At 34.8% G+C, this 19227-nt stretch overlaps 1 long non-coding RNA gene and 3 pseudogenes across 1 annotated transcript; 2 read left to right on the top strand and 2 right to left on the bottom strand.

The window, feature by feature from the left end:
* Nucleotides 1–8105: 8105 nt before the first annotated feature.
* LOC108840201 (agamous-like MADS-box protein AGL18) lies at nucleotides 8106–9741 on the bottom strand (annotated as a pseudogene).
* Nucleotides 9742–10238: 497 nt separating this feature from the next.
* On the top strand, nucleotides 10239–11837 carry LOC130500471 (uncharacterized). The gene is made up of 5 exons (XR_008939101.1): nucleotides 10239–10422; nucleotides 10511–10730; nucleotides 10945–11011; nucleotides 11303–11374; nucleotides 11551–11837. It is a non-coding gene; the product is annotated as an uncharacterized LOC130500471 (long non-coding RNA).
* A 3398-nt stretch (nucleotides 11838–15235) lies between these two features.
* LOC108840385 (transcription initiation factor IIB-1-like) lies at nucleotides 15236–16772 on the top strand (annotated as a pseudogene).
* A 38-nt stretch (nucleotides 16773–16810) lies between these two features.
* Nucleotides 16811–18096, bottom strand: LOC108840386 (uncharacterized; annotated as a pseudogene).
* Between the last annotated feature and the right edge of the window lie 1131 nt (nucleotides 18097–19227).

Here is a 19227-nt window from a genome sequence, read left to right as displayed (position 1 = left end):
AGTGTATCTAAACCAAATTAAATTATTGTATAATAAAAGTGTCCACGGATAGGCATAAACCGAGTCACTAAAACAAATTATGTTATGGTCTATTTTTGATTGTATATTCCAATATATTAGCCAAAAAGAATCTGAGACACATTCATCTAATAGAAATAAATTTGGATGCATCAAATATATTCTTCTTTTTGTAGGAAATAGTGCAGGAGATTACATATTTACCTGCGCGTTCTATGGTAAATGTATTAGCTTTTCAAAATGTTTGAGTTATGAATGTATTTAGCTTACACATTTTGTGGAGGATAGCCTTGTAAAGATGGCAGATAATGTTCCTCAGCTACGTGCGGATTTATGTTAACTACATAGTTATATTTTATAATCATAGTAGATTATCTAAAAATAATTGTTTATAAAATATTTAGGGAATTCTAATTTTGCTAAATTTTAAATTTTTAGTATCATCATTCATTTTTACCTGATTTTAATAGACATTTTCATAAATACCTGAAGTATGAAGTTTCACCAAAGAAAAAAAACCTTTGATCTTTACTTTACAGATATGTTAACATAAATAACTATTTAAACAAATAAAAAATCTAAAAACATATTTTTAAAATTTTTGAATTATATGTCTCCAAACCCGAATTTTTGATTATTTTCTTTTTAAAATAATTTTTTGAAATTCAAAAATTCTTTTTAAAACAATTTTTAAAAATATGATTTTAAATATTAATTATTTATATATTTATTTATGAAAATAATAAATTCCACCCCTCGTCTAAACACTAAGTCTAAAATAGTTAACTCTAGAATTATAAATATTTATTCAACTCTTTTAAACTGAAGATAAATAAAATTAAGATAAACATGAAAAGTACTACTAAGTATGTGGTAGTTTAAGCAATTTCTCAAAATGTTTCCTTTAAATTAAAAAAAAAAATTCTATTTTGTATTTATAAATGTATAAACTATATTTATAATATATTTATCTTAATTGGAAAATATAAAATTGTACATTTTAAATAATATACTGTATAAGTTTTTCAATACATATTTATTGGATTTGAATATTAACATTTTTCAGTTCTCATTTAACAATTGAAACCAAAGATGACAAAGAAAATAGATAAGAAACGGTCTGACTTTATGTTTTTCTTTTTTTTCCCGACTAGTTTTTATATATATAAAAGGCCAAGCCCAACGACACAAACCAAAGTACAAACCCAAACTGACAAGAAGCTAACAATGTCAGCAGCCCAAAAACAACGGACAAGAGAACATGATTAAAAAGGGCCAAGCCCACACATGAAAAGAAAAGCAAAACTCTTGTCCGCAACAAACGTCGACACTGTCGACCACCTTCAAGCATATGTATCTCCATCTTCAGCACAGAGGACACGCGTCACTCAGTCCCTCCATCTTCTCAAACAGCCGGCGACCTTACCGGCGATTAACCGGATTCGCCTCTGAAACGCCCACATCATCGAGTCTTCGGACCACACCTAAACCCGTGAGCTACAACCAAACTTCACCGCAAAAGCCTTTTCCTCAAGTGATTACTATATGGGAGCGAATCAATCGTTAACACGAGATCTCCTCCGCCACCGTTTGAGCCCATACCAGAGGAAAAGACTTTGCACCGAACCTCACCATCTTCTCCACCGAAGACATCTCTCCTCCTACTATGAGGATGCAACCACCGAAACCAGAACGAAACCGCAAGAACATAAATAAAGCTAAAATTAAAATCAAACCCCAAGATAGATCTAGGAAACCAAAAGCCAATGGTGTAAAGCCAAGAACGCCTTCACCTTTCGGACAACAAGGCCGACGACGATGAAGCTTCAAAACCCTCCACCTCCCGGAATCTTAGCCGGCGGTGCAGAGCTGAGGGAGCCTCCGCTCCCCGGAAGCTTAGTCGGCGACGACGGAGCTAACGTAGCCTCCGCCTCCCGGAACAAAAACTAACTTAAACGATGACCGTCGCGACTAGCCGCCGTCCTGCTTCCTCACCACGAATCCAGAAAAGGAGAGCTGCCACCGTTCGAAGCTCGCCATAAGCAAAGCTAATCCCAGAGCAAAACCCTAGCCCAGATCCGGAAGTATATCGGATAGGAAAACAGATCGAACCACACAGAGTGAAATCTAGGCTGGATCGACAAGGAAGAGAGCCACCGACGCGGGCACGCGCTCGGACGCACGGCCGGACGTCGGGGCTACTCTCAACGCGTTTCTCTCTCATTTCAATAAGATTTTTTAGTTTAAACTTTGAAGAAAGAAAAAAAAAAGACTTTATGTTTTTCATTTACTCAATTACCAAAAAAACACTTTATAACTGAAAATTGGTTGCTTAGAATAAAAATGACCGATCGATTAACAAAAATTGTAAGAGAAATTCTTGGGTTCACCCCTAGAGTGAACCTTTAGGTTCACCCAACCAATAGAATTTCGATATTTCATATTCAGTATCTTTTAAAAAATGAAATAAAATATTTTCAAATTATATTATATTTTTAAACTAAAAATAAATAAAAAATAATTAATTGCAAACAAAAAAAACGTTTTAAAAAATATATTTTTAATACCGTCAACCAAAAAACTAAACCCTAGACCCTAAATCCTAAACCATAAACTCTTGGGTAAATCCTAAACCCTTGGTAAATCCAAAACACTTGGATAAATTCTAAATCCTAGGGTTTAAGATTTATCCAAGGGTTTAGGGTTTACCCAAGGGTTTAGGGTTTAGTATTTTGCTGACTGTGTTAAAAATATTTAAAAAAAATCCAAAGATTTAGGATTTATCCAAGGGTTTACCACGGGTTTAGGGTTTATGATTTAGCATTTAGGGTTTAGTGTTTTGGTGACGGTATCTTAAATATAATTTTGTTTTTACGATTACTATTATTTTCTATTTATTTTTTATTTTAAAAACATAATAAAACTTGACAATATTGCGTTTCCTTTTTTAAAAGATACTGAATATGAAATACTGAAATCATATTGGTTGGGTGAATCTAAAGGTTAACTCAAGAATTACTCAAATTGTAATATTTGATACAATAAAAACTTTTTTTGGAAACATTTTTTTAATTGACATTTATCTCAATCGTTCTCTAATTGACATTTATCTCAGTCGTTCCTACGGGCCGGGTTGAATGAAGGATAAAATTTGTATAAATGTGTTTGTAAGAACTCTAATGTTTAGTTGGGAGGTAGATGTAATTTCTTCACTGAACCGGACATAGATTATTGGTTAAGTGCAAATGTCCGTAGTGTTCGTTGCTTGGACATGAAGTTATACATTGATTTCTTTTGGTTTGTTTGTTTAATTTGAAAAATTTACACACAGAGTCACTTTTTGACTTATCAATTACATGGAGAGTTACTTCTCACTTGAGACATACTTTTTCGCTGTGTATTGTCTATTTTGTCCTTCTTAAGCCAAACGCTGCAATTACGATATCGGTTTGACTTTACCATTCCAACTGCAACTACGATATCGGTTTCACTCTCCCATCTCCTCTCTCTCCCTCTCTCCCCCACCTCATCAACCCTAATCTCGCCTAAAGCAATAGAAACATAATTCACTTTCCCACTCTCTCTCACCTTAGATCTGTGAAGCAAGCCTCCTCCAGAAGTCGTGCGTCGTTATCTTGCCGCTCCGTTTGGATCTGTATGCCCTGTAGCTGCTTCCCCTTTTGTCTCACTGACCTCGTCGAGCTTCTCTTCTACTTAGGAACATGGCGGCATTGAGGCTTCCGTCGAGAACATCTCTCCTCTGTCTCAGAAGACAAAGACGGCTTCCATGGCGAAGCTTCGGTGGGTCGTCAGGTGTCTCTCTGTTCATAATCTGTTCTGCTAACTTCCTCGGCTCATGAGGACATGACCACAACAGTCGTTCTTCTGCTGCTGTCGGAGCTACTTCAATTCAGTAAGCCCCTAGCACCAACAGATTGTAAATGTATTGTGGCTCTTTGTAGTCTTCATAAGTTATGTAACGTGTTGCAGGTGTATCATGTGAACGTCAAACAAGATGCTTGGTTTATATTACCAAACGCTCTCTGATCTTCTCAGTTTTAAGACATGTTGCTCTCCCTCTCTCGGATGGATCTGAGTCTTGTCGATTCAATATTCTTCAACATTGGGGTAAGTGTTTTTTATCTGATTCAAAAATCTGATTTTTCCATGTGTATTCAAAAAACATCATTGCTCTTTACTATATGATTTGTATCTTTTTTGTCTAGATGATTTTCTCTTAAAGCTTCATTGTATCAAGTCTTTTAGGAAATGAATTTTCCTTTGATTGAGGCAAAATAATGTATTTTCTAGAAAAGATACCCACAAAGATTTATTGATTCTTTGCCTTGAAAGTTTTTTGTATCGATGTTACTGTTTTACGAATCCAATTTTTCGTATTTATAGATTTGTTGGGATTGAAAAATGATTAAAGTGTTCATCTTTACTGCAGTAATACAATTTGTCGTATTTTATGGATTTTCATTGTTGTTTAGGAATTGGATTGTTATTGGCTCTGATACGAGCAAATTGTGTTTCTTTATGGCTATATTTTAGGTTTGTTTTTAAGAATGACTGAGGCATCACCATCTTTGAGGAAGCTTGTGTTCACCAAGGTTTAACGAGTCATGACCAGGAACCAATGGTCACTCACAGAATGTCTTGTTTGTGATTCCTCCTCTTCGTTGTAGACTTTGGATGCAGAGCAGTACGTTTAAAGATGGAGATATGTGAAATCGTGGTCCACAAACATCCATGTGTCTATGTCCACACCTACTTCAAAGATGGAGATCGGCAAGTTAACGAAGATACTTGTTCACGAATAGCCAACCACAAACATCCTTGTGTCCATGTCCACATCTACTCTGTTCACAAACTTTCTCCATTCTCTTCTCTACTTACTATGCTCCACCCTTCCATAATCACTGACAAGGGTGTGGACCTTAGAGCATTGAGAGTCTAATTGTTTGGCGCATGAATATGTTTGTTTGAAGTTTTCAAAGAGAATTTTTTTCATTGTTAAGAGACTAGACAGTTCATGTACTATATTGACGTTAGGTTTTTGTTCTTTCTTGTTTGCTCACAAATGTATTTGTGGACACTAGCATCGTTCCCCATCCACAAATCTGAGTAACCATAACATCTTTACATGGACATGAAAGCATCGACAACCACAGAACATGTATTACGGATTTGATAGCATCCACATCCACGAAATGTGGACTCGTGAGCAGTAGGATTAACATTTTTAAACTATCTTGTAGTCTTTATAAAAGCTCAGCTATTTAGACACCTAATAAAATAAATGCTTAAAATCTAATAGAACAAAATAACACTTATGAAACAGTTAAACAGTCAAAATAAATGCTTAAACAAATACAAACCAAAACCACTTGTTCGTCTTATTATTGTTAAAGGCAAAATAGTCAAAAAGTTCTCTCGATCTCTGTAAATGTATGCTACAAGTGGGAAGTGACCCTAGGTGTAAAGTAAACTCAAAAAGTGACCTATTAAGTAATCAACTCGTTTAATTTTGGGTGCTTTTTCTATTTTGAGATTATTTGTTATAGCGTTTCGACGTGCCAACTGGTGCAGTTGTTGTGAAACACCTCAATCTTAAATAGTGTTTTGAACTTTTTTTATAATTAATGCTAGATGTATGGTCGATATATTCGAATCCATGGTCGTGATGGTATGTTAATATTTGCGTGAATTGAAGTTGTGGTTTTCGTGTAGAGTAAGTGAATATGTAGATTTGTACTTGGGCCTTGTTATTTTGTGGGCCATGCGTGGTTTTTTTTTTTTTTTTGATAAAGGGCTTCCATGCGTGGTTTTGTAGAGTTAGTTTCCGTATAGTAGTAGATAACAATATTTAAGGTATGTAAAGCTTTTTTTTGCGGCAGTATGTGCAAAGTTAAATGGAGTTTTTTGTCAGACTATTTAATAGGACAAAGTAGAAAACATAGTTGACGATTCTCATGTGCAAAGTAAATGTATACGTTGATTCATATTGTTGTTGCATTTAGTCTCGGGCCGTTAACGTAGTCTCAAGAGTCAAAGGAAGGATGTGAATTTCTTCATATTCTTGAAGTGAAAGCAAAGCTTGCAGTGGTTCTTCATGTCATTGATATGGCAGCTTTCTGAGTGGTTGGAGATTCTGCATGTTTCTTCTGAATATGCTTATGATGATGTTGATCCAGCGTAGTGATTTCATGTTGTTACTCAATCGATGATCGAGCCTTTGTTGGTATATTTCCCATTTCAGAACATCTTGATACGTCTTCCCTTCATTCATATTTCCTATGGCTAACATTAAAACACCATAAATTAAAGTTGCAGTTTCGTACAAACAGCCCGTTGAATCCATTTGTAAGTGAATACAGAACATCAAGTTCAAAACTTTTAGCAGACAAATAAATCTAGTTTTTTTTTAATCAGTCGAATCTTAAAAATAGTGTGTGTACGCAAATAGAGAGAGATGGTGTCATAATCTACACAATTTGAGAACTGATATACAGCAGCTTGTCTATGAGGTTGTGATATGTTATTTTAGATGAAATACTACTGCAACATGCGAATATAAGAGACCGAATAAAGAAGATACTTGAAGTACCTCTTTTCATCATTAAGAACCAAGGACTCCGATCCACATGCTTAGGGCTGGGCAAATAAACCGAACCCGAAAATCCGAACCGAATCCGATCCGGTAAAAATGAATCCGAACCGATCCGAACCCGACATAAATACCGAATGGATCTTGTTTTTTGGTATTTCGAGTTATGGGTATTATCCGAATCGAATCCGAATCTAAATGGGTATTCGATAGAACCCGAAACATTCAAAATCCCTGAAAGATCTTAAACTAAATATGATCTCAATTCCTAACATGTATTCAAAATACATTAAGATACATTGAACATCTAAAATATTTATTTATTACATAAATGTTGGTGGTTCTATTATATGAAAGTTGATGGTTAAAAGTGGCTGTTGAATTTTGAAATATTTAGATTTAGATTTTGTTTTCATTAGACAATGTTTCTCATTTCATGAGGTCGTGGTTTTCGTTTTGTGATTTTATTTATTTGGTTTTCTTTTTATCGATAAACATGTTTCCCTTACGTTTGATTTTGAATGATCATGATTGATGTTCATTTCTTTTTTTTAAATTGAACTTTTTATATTTTGGTTACAAAAATGTACAAATTAGATATTTGAAACAAAAAAACAAATTTTACTTATGTTTTGGTTGCAAAGTAGGTACAAATCATATATTTTTAAACCGAAGAACCGATTGGGACCCAAATCCGAAAGTACATTGGATTGTACCGGTTTTTTGAAGATTTACTAACCCCGATAGAACCTGATCCGGTCCCGAACCGAACTTTCAAATAATCCGAATGGAGCTGATTTTTATAAACCCGAAAAATCGAAACCCGATTGGATAAAACCGAAACCCGATTGGGACCCGAATGCCCATGCCTACACATGCTCAAGAATTTGGAAAGAGTACATTTAACTTTCATCAACACTTATCACTGCACCTAGCAAGCTGTCGATCAGGAAAAAGTCATAACCATCCTCTACAACCTGCGTGAGAAAAGAAAAAAAAGTTTGTATTACAAATTTCGCAACGTGTTTACGGTAAAAGAAACATGAACACTGTGTAGTAGACTAATCTGTTGAACATTACAGATGAGATAAATATCTTTTTTATAAGAAACTCAGCGACCTTTTCAGGTACAAACGTTTAAGAGGCTCCAAGGTGGTTCATTCACCAGACTCTGACCTCTTTGCTTGATCAGATCAAAGAAGACCACAGAGCTGACCAGAGTCTGGACCATCGGTAGGTCGCTTAATGTTTTAATCTCTAGAATAAGAGTTTTTAGTAAAGTAGATTAAAACGGTGGCCTTGACACATTTGAACTTAAATCTTATTTAAAAGCCCAAGAGCTAAGACGAAAACACATTGTATGGTCCATTACGCAGCTGACCCAAAAATATTGGGCTGAGCTTTGAAACTTCGTCTGAACCTATTTATAATCAAGCAACCTTGTTTAGGCCCGTTTACCCTTCTTTTAGAAGTGAAATAAAAAAACTGGATGCAAGTTTCTTCTCCTGATTCATTCTCAACTTCTGTTTCTTCTCTGTTAGAAACTTTTAACAAGAGAAACTAACATTTGATTACCTAAGAACATAAAATTCTACTTGATACGATGTACACCAAAAGACCAGGCATGAAACAAAAGGAGAATGCACAATAAAACCTCTACTAAACACCATAACTAGGAAAATACTAATTGATCAATCAGAAGCCACTTGACTTCCAGAGTTGTCGCAGAGAGGTTCAATCTTTGGCTTCTTTCTCTTTGCAAAGTACGCTGATGAAGCCAACCTAAAAAAAAAGCCAGAAAACACAAGTTCTCTCAACAGTCTGGAGCAAAAAGCTTGGTACACAAGGTAGGGTTTTAGTTTGCAGCTTACCCCAGCTGCAAGGAAGTGTTGGACTGCAGCTCCTCGTTGTCATTTTCGTCATCGTCGTCTGATGAAGAGCTCTCAGGCTCTTCTTGCGGGCTAGAGAATGGAGTTATTTCACTCAGCGGTTTGGGTCCTGATCCAAACAACTCTATCTGAAGGTACATTAGCTTTGAACTCAGTAAATATGGTGAAGACAAGACTGAACTAGTGTAAGGAAGTTAAAGTAAAATCTTACCTGTTTGCGCAAGAGTTGGTTCTCTTCTTATGCTCTCTTCTCCTAGCTGATTATAAACAAATGAAACACAGCTCGTGAGATGTAACTTAGAGTAAGAACTGATGATGGATGATACAATCTGAGCAAGCCTTGTTCTTTACTTGTAACCTGGATCTTTCCACCTGGTTGAGCAGGATTTGTGTCTGAATCAAAAACAAAAACTTTGCAAGTCAGAGATGATTCACACAACAGTTTCAACCTCCAGATCATAAAAAAAAACACTTCACCATCAACCCTAGAGAGAATATACACATACCACATCGCCATTTTCTTGAGAAGAAGAACAAAGTAGAAGTTGTTGGCCTTCTTCTCTTTGTCTATGACCAGCCGTCGTCACAGCACTGTATCCATATCTAGAGAGAATGTGCTCCATACTTGAACACATTTTGAAACAAAAACAAAAACCTCTCCTTTAGTTAGTTTCTTTCAACCAAAATCACCAAAAGCCTCTAAAGATTGCTTCTTTATCCTCAATCTCTACTAATCTCAGACACAACCAAACCCACATAGTCACAACCACTTTGCTCTGTTTTCAAATCGCACAGAAAGCCATAAAGCTATAACCTTTTTACGAAACCAAACCCACAATCTCGAACCCAGAACAAACACTTCACCATCAACCCTAAGAAACATGCATATCGCTTTGCTCTGTTTTTTTCTTTCAAATCGCTTTCTTTAGACAGAGAAACCCATAAAGCTATAACCTTTTTACGAATCTCAAATGAACCGAAAAACAACAAAAGAAAGCATCTTTTTCTTTTACCTTCCGCTGGAGAAATCGTAAGCCTTGCCGGTATTACCAAAAATTAGGGTATTGCATAGAAAAAAGATAGAGTTACTATAAGTAGCAGTTTTCCATTTTTGGTGGCTTTGCTAATTTGCTTCTTCCTTCTTTTGGAACTTTCTTTCCCCTCCCCGTTTTATAACGCCTTGTTTGGTTTGGCTTCTTTCTTCTCTATTGCCAAGTTGCTTTTCTTTTTTTTCTTTATTCTTGTTATATATAGAAATGATACATATGTAGGGTTTTCTTTTCTGCTTGCTTTAGTTGATGCTTTTATCAAGGTGTTAATTTAAAAAAAAAAAATCACAAGGAAATGTAATTTCTATTTTCTTTACAAAAATTGACGTGTTTCAAGAAAATATTTAATCTAGAATATATCACTGTAAAATAATTGTTCTAGCTGTTTTTGGTCATAGTCAACCGAAAATTCAATAAAGTGTACGAATAACTTAATTTTTCTTATTTTGTATTTTTCGCAACATGATAAGTCGCATTCAACACTCATATCCTAGAGATTATATACTGTTCATCTTTTGGTATTACCTATGCCATGTCTATATAATAGTAATTCATATTTAAATTAAATAAATTTAAATATGATAAACGAAATTAACTAGTATGTCTTCTTGTTCTTTTATTTCAAGATTAATAAAGCAAAAACCAAAAAGCAAAAGCTGTGGCTATAGTGCTGTTCGTTTGGTCGCCGCAGGTACCTGCGTCTGCGGCTGCGACGATTTTTTCCGGAAATCTTGTTCGTTTGATTGACGCTGGTACATGCGTCGATCTGCTGCGTCTGACGCTGCGTCTAACGCCGAAGCCTGCGTCTGACGCCGAAAAATCTCGCGTCCGCGACGTAAATGATGCGGCTAGACTGGTAATTTACAATTTTGCCCTTAATATTTTTTAATATTTACTAATAAACCTAACCCTAATTGACGCATCTACTTCTCCAATTGACGCAGCGTATCTTCTCTTCTCTTCCATTCACAGACCACAAGCTCTCTCTTCCATTCACAGACCACCACCACGAGCTCTCTTCTCCGATAGATGCAGGACACAGATCTCGAGCTCTCTCTCCTCTCCGATTGACGAAGACTTCGAGCTCTCTCTCTCTCTTCTCCGATAGACTCAGACCTCGAGCTCTCTCATCTCTTCGTCCTCGAGCTTAGACCTCTCTTTGCAGTAAGCCTCGTCTCTAGCTTCGTCTCTCATCGTTAATCTTGTGTCGTTAACCTTTTGTTAGTTCAAAGGCTGTATTATAAGTACTGATGTCTTATCAATCTTGTTGGTATGGTTTCTGTCTGTACTTCCGAGAGTTTGTCTCATTGACATGAAAAGAGCTTGTTGCATTACCACTGTACTTAAAGTTTGTTCCTTTTCTATTTTTTTTTTGCAGGCTCTCTCTTCTCAAGCTCACACTCTCCAGCTCTCTCTCTCTTCTCCCACGCCTCTCCAAGTTTACGGTGAGAGACTCAGCTCTCTCTCTCTCAAGCTCACACTGTTTCTTGAGACTGATTCTCTGTTCTAAAGCTTTGTCTCTCACTCTATTGTAAGAGCTTTGGGTCTCACTCTATTGTAAGAGTTAAGACTGTTTTATTTTTTCTTCTAGTGATCAGGAAGATGGACGAATGTTTAAGAAATGTTTGTATACTATTTTGGTGTTTCCCTTGAAGTTCTGTATGTTATCTTTGCTGTTCTTGTGATTTTTAGTAACTTTTTACTTGTGTCTTATGTTACTGTTTTCTGTGCTGCAGATTCATCCTTGGTAAGCCATCCGAGTATTGGCTCTCTCATATCAAACTCTCTCCAAGCTCAGACCCACTCAAGTAAGTTGTTTCTTCTTGTTTGCTTTTTGTTTAGTAAGTTGTGGTTGCTTCTTGTTGAGTATCAGACTGTTTGATGCTAGTGATGGTGTCTTGTGTTGTCTTTGCGTTTGGTTCTGCACTTCTTCTATCAGACTGTTTATTTAGTCTCATTGCATATTTTTTCTATCTTTTTACAGGTCTCTCAAGTTCAGACTCTCAAGCTCAGACCCTCTTAAGCTCAGACTGCTGCTCGAGGTCTGTTGTGATAGTCTAGATGTTTGAATGGTCTCAAGCTTGCCCAGACTACCATTGTTCTTCTCCAGCTTGCTCAGACTATGTGATCTTTTTTCATTATTCTCTTGTTGTACAAAGAAACTTGTCATTGTATTGGAAAATCTGTATCAAAGAACATAATTTTGTTTCAAATCTCATCTATTTCTTTTTAGTGTATGTGTATCCCATGGAAACAAATTTAAAATACAAATTTTTCTAATGAAAAAGCAAATCAGACTGACATTGGAGAGAACAGATTAGTATACAAACAGATACAAATTTATAAATTTTTAACATTTTTATAGATGTAAATATATTTAAACTACATTTTATTTATTTAAAATACAATTATAAAAATTTATAACTATATATGATATTTTTTTGTTCTCTTGTTTGTTTGAACTAAGTTTGGTTTATGTAAAATTCCCTAAACTAAATTAAATAAAATCAGTTAAAAATTTCACATTAAATATATATTTTATGGATTTTACCCAAATTAAATTTCATAGTTTTAGCATTGAAAATGATTTAGTTAAAATACTCAAAATATTAATATATTAACTGTGATTAATTATTTAGTTAAATTTTATTTTATTATTTTAATATTTTAACTCATGTAAATGTATGATTTAGTTTTATGACAAAAATATTGTTATATTTGTATATTTGAACAAAAATTTATTACCAAGTAAACATAATATTTTTTATGGATATAAACATATTTAAACTATATTTTATTTATTTAAAATATAATTTTACAATTTTTAAAATAAAATAATGAATAAATGAAAATAACCGCAGCGTCTATCAAACGAACATCATTCAAATTTGTTTTCTGCGTCGGCGTCAGCGTCGGCGTCAGCGTCGGCGTCAGCGTCAATTATCTGCGTCTTCGAAACGAACAACAATCTACGGCTGCGTCAGCGTCGGCGTCGGCGTCAGCGTCTACGAAACGAACAACAACCAAACGAGTTTGACGTTGCCGCTGACGCCGACGCCGACGCTGACGCCGACGCAGAAACCTGCGGCAACCAAACGAACAGGCCTATTTATTTTTATCTATAACAAAGCAAATTTCCTTTTTAAAGATAACTTTATATTGTAACCGAAAACGTATATAGAGAACGTACATTGTCTTTTGGAATTATCCAAATAATAGGAAAATACTAAAAGGGTAAGTAATAAATCTCTAGTTGGCATTTTTGTCAATAAGTTGAATGGAAATATATTTTTACAAATTTGGAAGTATTTAAGCAAGTACTTATTAATACAGCTCAGCACTTTTGTTTTACAATGTAAATGACAGTTTAAGTTTAAGATATGTATTTATAAATGAACTTTTAATCCATTTAATTCCTTCCATATCCAACTTTAAAATTTTAATTTGGGATAGAACCATTTAGCATGAATGAAAAAATGTCCCAAAGTGGGTTTATCAACTCACCGCCCTTGAGTTAGCAAAATGTTCCACATTAACAATTTAAATAAATTTTTTAAAAGTATCCATACCACTGCAAAATGGTGTCATGACATAATTGATGGTACACACACCAAATTTCATGTTTTTTCTCATGTGCATAACCAAAATAGATGTAATTTTTTCCTTTAAATTCATGAAACTCTTTTTGGTAACCTGCCAAAAATAAGAGAACCACACCTGTCTCAATTACATGCAATTTCTTTCGGACTAGCTTTAATCAAAACTAGATTCTAACCCGTCCTTAAAGGACGGATATATTTTTTCGTTTTAATATTTTTTGAAAATTTTAGTTTTTTATATTTGAGCTTTTTGTAGTCATATTTATATTTAATCTTAATTTAATATGATAGAACAATCCCTTAAATAAAAAAAATATATAGTTGGACATAAGATTTATGGATAAATAATATTCTTGTTTTAATAGAATAAATTGTTTACTATATGTAAGAGTGTGCAAGAAAATTCTCCACCGCGTTCAATTATTAAATGATATATACTATAAGTAAATGAAGCTGTATAGACTTATTGTGATAATATATTAATTATATTAATATATTTTGGTTGCTATAATAGAGGTTAGTATATAATAGGATGGACTAAATAATGATAATGAAAGGGTCTAACGATTTTATTTATATAGATTTTTTCGGAATGATTTTCTTTTAATAATATAGATATAATAAAATAATGCTTAGATTTGGCAACAACAAATTGGTATATTGTTTAGATTCTTTGTTATTATTGATAATTGTTTAGATTCTTTGTATATTCAGTTATTTAGTAGTTTTTTGTTTGATAATATCACTTGATTTGGTAACAACAAATCGGCACTATTGTTCAGATTTTCATAATCAATACAAATTATTTAGATTTTATCATTTAAAACAATTTAGTTCTATTTTAGACCTATAATAACATACATCAACAAATGTATTATAAAATATATGTATGTTATTTTGAACTATAACATAATATTATTATTTTTTTGATAAAACATAATATTATTTGAAAAAGTTATTTATGTTTATCTGTTGGAGTGTTCTTTTTGAAAAAAAATACAGATCGTGTAACATGGCTGTAAACTGATGCAGGTATCACCGATCAACCACGCTAGAACAAAGCACACCTGCAGACATGAAAATAAAAGGCTATACACTACTGAATTTCTGATCGCTATTGTAGTCTCTCGTCAATATACATGAAAGGATTAAAATAAGTTGAAAAGTTTGAAACAGATAAACTACTATCTTAATGATGTTTGTAACAGCAATGCACATGAACATGATCAATCACTTGTAAGTATCATGTAAAACCCCCATTCTCTAGTTGCCCATCTTTTGGTGATCGCAGATTGAGATTCTCTTCACCTTCGAGTTGTAAACCCAAGTTGGAAATATCTATTTGTTTAATTTGTTTGCATGGTGTCGTAGAGTCTCGTAAATCTAGTTGAATATTAATTAAAGTATATATATTAGATATTTTAATGATACATAGAAATAATAGATGTTAGCTAATTAGTCACAACATTTTCAATAGGCCCAAAAAAAAACATGCCATGGTAATTTTCAAATAGGACTCTAAATTAATATAGTAGATATATTTCCAGAAAACAATAAAACGGAATGATAATCACAAAATGGTAGATAAGACTAAAAATAGAATATTCTCCTTATAGAGATATGAAAATATTTTGTAAGTAGAAACAATGAATATTGATGTATTTCGAATATCTACTCGTAATATGAATCTTGGTGATTTAATAACACACTGTTAAAATAAGGTAAAAAAAAGAAATGAAAGGAGCAATCATAACAGAAATATTTGTAGGTATAACGAAGCAAACTTAGGCTTTTAAGGCCCAGTACATACTTCTTAGGCCAAAAAATACGTCGTTGAGTGAGACGGTAAGAGTTTACTAAGGTAAACGGCACTGGTTCTGGTTACGTAGCCATGAAATGGCACTAAGTTCTCTCCTCCAAATAGACGCTCTAATAAAATATAGAAAATATTATGAACCGTCCAATAAATACGTAGACGGTTCCTACTCCATTGTACGCTTACATTTATGGTGCACCATCACACAGCTGAATATTCTCACCCCTTCTCAATTTTGTCTATAAAAAGGGGGATGGAAACGGTTTATTCTGTTAACTCTCTTCCCTCCACTTCTTTCTTCTTCAAAATCTCACCTGACTCCATTGATAGCTAGCTTCTAGGGTTTCGACGATGTGGGGCTTTAATGACAGTTGCAGTCGCTGTAAAACTAATGACGCAGTCGTGTACGATTACGTGACGAAGAAGATAACTTGCTCCGATTGTGGTCACTTCATCGCCTCCACTGACACTGCTTTCTTGACCTCCGATCTTGGAACCTCGCGTAACCCTAGCTCTATCTCCGTAGCAACCACTGAGCCGAACAACGCTTCCTCTGATGATCATCTCTCCATCTCTGATCCTCAGAAGCTTGGCTTCGATCCTCTTGCCGTGGCCACCACGCAACAGACTAAAGCTTCTTCCGATGATGCCACCATCATCGCTTCTATGTCCGATAGGTTAGCGTTTTTTTGTTTTCTTTCTTTTATTTCTTTCTATTTAAAGAAGTTAACTATTGTCTTATCCGTTTGTTTTACAGGTTGAATCTTCTTGCGACAGTCAAGGTAAGTTTGTTTTTGGTACCTGATAGTTAGTAACTAGTATACAGATCAGGCTTGAAATGGTGTGTGTGTTCTTGATAAGTTAGTATACCAAAAGCTTGAACTAGTGTGCATGTGTGTGTTCTTGAACTGTAGAATCAGGCTACTGAGATCTCTGAACGAACAAAGGGACAAATAAAGGGAAGAAACGTCCGTTTCGCTGCTTCTATCTACATAGCCTGTAGACAAATGGCATGGCTTTGAGTATCAGAGGTACCTGGAAAGATTATTGTTACTGTTGCTTGATGTTGAATCTGTTTTTCCTTCAAAAACTTTTTTTTTTGTTTTTTAAATGTAGAAATATCTTATGTTGCCGATGGAGCAGAAGAGTCCAAGATTACCAATGCAGTCGGATCTGTACTTCACAAACTTGGCCTCCCGCCTCAGTTGATGCACATACGAGCTGCTGAGTTTGCAGTGAGTTTCTGTGGGCATCTCCTAATGGTTGACAGCTTCTCATTTACTGATGCTATGTATATTCATCTGCAGAGGCGATATTCCACTGACCTTAAATTGGATAGCCAAGTCGTTAAAGCTGCTGAAGAAGCTGCGGAAAGGTGTAGTGACCATGTTAACAGGTATGGGCAGTTCTGGAACTTAAAATGTATATTGAGCGATGCTGACTTAAGAATCGTATTTCTACTTATTGCAGCGGCAGGGCACCGTCAACAGTTGCAGCTACAGTCGTCTATATCATTGCGCAACTTTATTATGAGAAGAACCTGGTCAAAGGTTGCAATTCAATTTTTTTTTTCCATCTAAAACAACAGTCTGTTTTCGGACTCTTTTCTTTACCTAACTTATGTTAACACTTGATGAGTTGCAGATATTAAAGAAGCTACTGGAGTTCAGGAATATACGATAAGAAAAGCATACAAGGATATGTATCCATATCTGGCAAAGATAATACCCACGTGGTTTGCCAACGCAGATGACCTGAAAAAGCTTCAGAGTCCCTCCTAGTGTATCTCCTCCATCTACGAGGATACAAGCTCATCACACAAAGGAAGATTCTTACTAAATGCCTTGTAGAAAATAAATAAGAAGTTGTAGTACATATTCCCTCATGAATAAGCATCATCAAGATTACTCAAAGTGTATGTAAAACTCTCAGTTACTTTGTCTATTATTCTAAAGAATACAAGAACATTTCGGTTTTTCTTTTTTTCTTTTTGGTTACATTTTTATGGTAAGACAGGGAGGTTTATGGAACTGAATGAAAAGAAACTAACACGGCCCTGAGCGATATGACAGAACCTCAACGGTGCAGCTATGCGGCTTTGCAGGACTCTGACATCTTCTTTGCTTGGTGGAGAGTCCCTGTGAAAAAGATAATTTAATGTAAAAAAACTTGCTTTAACAGTTGGAGCTAAACTGAAACGCTTACCCTGATAAGCAAGCCAGCTAGGTTCACCAGGAGAAGACTTCTTGAACCGGCTGTTTGGCAAATACACGTCAAACACGGCTCTTGCATCACAACAGAGTTGCATATCTCCCAAGAGTTTAGTGACAGTATCATCCTCTTCAGGACATTCACCACCACTTGGTGTCATGATAGCATCACCCTTTGACGTCCAAGGAACCCCATGCCTGCCTAGATGTAACCAAGACCCTTCAAGTATCTATAAACCTCATAGCTTTCCCAACAGCATCCACTTTTTTCCTCTGCAATCATCTCATACAAACCCTTCAACGAGATCACTACATCATCATCATCTTCATTACCCAAGATCTGCAACTCTCCTATCTCACTCAAATACCTGCAAAAGGAAAATACTTTATCAGTTCACTGAGTAAAAACAAAAAACAAAACAAAACTTTGCTTGTCCACTTACAAAGCCTCTTCAATGAAACAGTATGTCTTCCCGCTACGAATGATTCCAGTTGTTGTCCAAAGCTTCCCTCTTTTAACCTCAACTTCTCCCATTTCTAACTCAGTGATCCAACGAGCCTTTGAAGATCCGACTCTACAACATAAAGCAACGAGGATGATTAGGTTAACATACAGAAACTAATTGATGAAGTTAGATCCACCTGAATTGTAACTTGGGTCCTGATTGGAACTCTTCGTCGTCATCAATCGCAAAACCAGCTTCTTCTTTCTCGCTTGAAGAGGATGCTTCCCAGTTTTCTTCCTCCATAAGCCTTTCTGTTTTACAAACTCTCCGGGGCAATTCGTCGAACAGTTGGTGTACAGCTTCAAAAAGACCTCAAAGTTCAAATGCTTTTTTTTTTGGTAACACAACCTCAAAAGGTCGTGCAGTCTAGTGTGGTTTTGACTTTTGAGTTTTTTTTTGGATTTTTAATGCAAAAACTCCTCATTTATGTTTTATTCGGGTATAAACCCCTCAATTATTAATTCAATGTATAAACCCCCAACTCATCTATACTATTAAAGTACAAGCACATTTGGATTTTTACTCTGTTTACCCCTATTAAAGAGGTTTTCTTTTGTATTCATTAATGGCATTTTGGACATTTTGCATTGGTTTCTTTTTTAATTGTTTTTGGTTTGTCATTAACCACCGGTTTCCTAATTCAATTTTGGTATGTGATTATTCTGTGTTTGATACTGCATCATTTTAATATTTTTCCAACCGGACATGTTTGAAACTGCATCGTTTTTTCTCAAACTATTTATTGGTTTGGTTTTAAACCGCTTTTTCCTAAATATAATCCCAACTATCTAACAAAAATTATTTATAAAAAAATAAAAATTGTTTATTGGTTCAACCAGTGGTTCAACCGGTAACTGAATTTCGATTTTAGTAGTTTTTATTGGATTTTTAAATTTTGTTTTTTTTTTCAAACCCGAACTGAATTTATCTTTGATCAACCGGTAATCCATTCAACCGCAGGTCTCAATCGAATTTCAAAACACCGATCAAAACTATAAAACTGTTATATTGATTTATATTTAAAATATCTAATTCAAAATTAAAAACCTAAAAATACATGTATAATATAGTTTTACCGAACATAAATCTGGACATAAAATACATATATGAGACGGATTATATAAATACATATACAAGACGGATTATGTAAATGTGATTATATAAAATTTTCACCAAACATAAACCCGCGCTTTGAAAGCGCGGGTCAAAATCTAGTTTATCTTAATGTAACAACCCTTCTGTTAGTTTTACCGTTTAAACAAAACGCTGTGTTTTGATAATTTTTAAAACCACATGATTTCTTAATAAAAACAACAAAGCATTTATTTAAAACATCATGTAGTTTAACTTATGACTTACGCTTCCGCTAACCCTAGCTATTTCTAAAATTTAGGAGAGAAAAAGATGACGACTCTTACCGTCTTACGTTTTCCAAATTCTGGGCTTTTTGAATTTCATTTGTGAGAATTATAAGAGGGTTAATAGGACAGAGGCTGAGAGAGTTGTTTTGTGTTTCGTGTGTCCTGTGTC

The sequence above is a fragment of the Raphanus sativus genome, chromosome 2 (genome assembly GCF_000801105.2).
Source record: "Raphanus sativus cultivar WK10039 chromosome 2, ASM80110v3, whole genome shotgun sequence".
NCBI classification, from domain to species: domain Eukaryota; kingdom Viridiplantae; phylum Streptophyta; class Magnoliopsida; order Brassicales; family Brassicaceae; genus Raphanus; species Raphanus sativus.
This window is presented reverse-complemented; position numbering and strand designations above follow the sequence as displayed.